The sequence below is a fragment of the Echinops telfairi genome, unplaced genomic scaffold (genome assembly GCF_000313985.2).
Source record: "Echinops telfairi isolate 266 unplaced genomic scaffold, ASM31398v2 ScPeMD7_29;HRSCAF=101, whole genome shotgun sequence".
In the NCBI taxonomy this organism is placed as follows: domain Eukaryota; kingdom Metazoa; phylum Chordata; class Mammalia; order Afrosoricida; family Tenrecidae; genus Echinops; species Echinops telfairi.
This window is the reverse complement of record NW_022103926.1, coordinates 9000554-9001403: the sequence shown is the minus strand read 5'-3', so window position 1 is coordinate 9001403 and position 850 is coordinate 9000554.

Here is an 850-nt window from a genome sequence, read left to right as displayed (position 1 = left end):
TGCCCAGCTACGACTGCCAGCTGCTTCACAGGGGCTCCTTTAAGAAGGTCCTGGATATGGGAAAAGGTGGAACAAAATTCAAAATTATGAAAAAGAGCAGGCTTACGGGTCAGGTGGAGACTGGTGGAACCCCCAAGACTATGGTCCTTCGTCCCAGCTCACCTTCCAGTCAAACAATAGGTCTGTGGGCGCTCTGGTGGTGTAGTGGTTAGCAGTTGACTGGGGATCAGCAAGGTCCACAGTTCAAAACCACCAGCTGCTCCTGGAGAGAGACACGACTCTCTACTCCTGTAAGGAGCTCATCTCGGAAACCCACAGAGGCAGTTCTGCCCTGTCTTATAGGGTCACCCTGAATCAAAATGGACTCAATGCAGTGAGTTTGTTTGTTTGTTTGTTTAGGGTGTCGGAGACCACCCATCTTTATAGGAGCAGACCGCCTCGTCTTCCTCCTATAGAGAGTTAACCGTCTCAGAAACCCACAGGGGCAGTTCCACTCTGTCCTATAGGGTCACTGTGAGTTGACATGGATTCAATGTGTGTTGCGTTTTGTGTGTGATAGAAGAACAGTAAGACTGGGAAGTACACACTTCTTAGAGGTCAGAGGGCAGCGCTGGCCCAAGGACAGTGCAGAGGGGTTAGGAGAGGAAGGGGAAAGGAAACAGGAACGCCAGGGAGGAAGTGGGATGAGGAGGGGTGTCTGAATTGTTGGCAGGAAAGCTCTGTTGGCCTTCACCTTCACAATGTAACATTTTTTGTTTTAATCAGATTTATGATCTGAGAGTAGCGGTTCTCAACCTGTGGGTCACGACCCCTTTGGGGGTCGAACAGCCCTTTCACAGGGGTCGCCTAA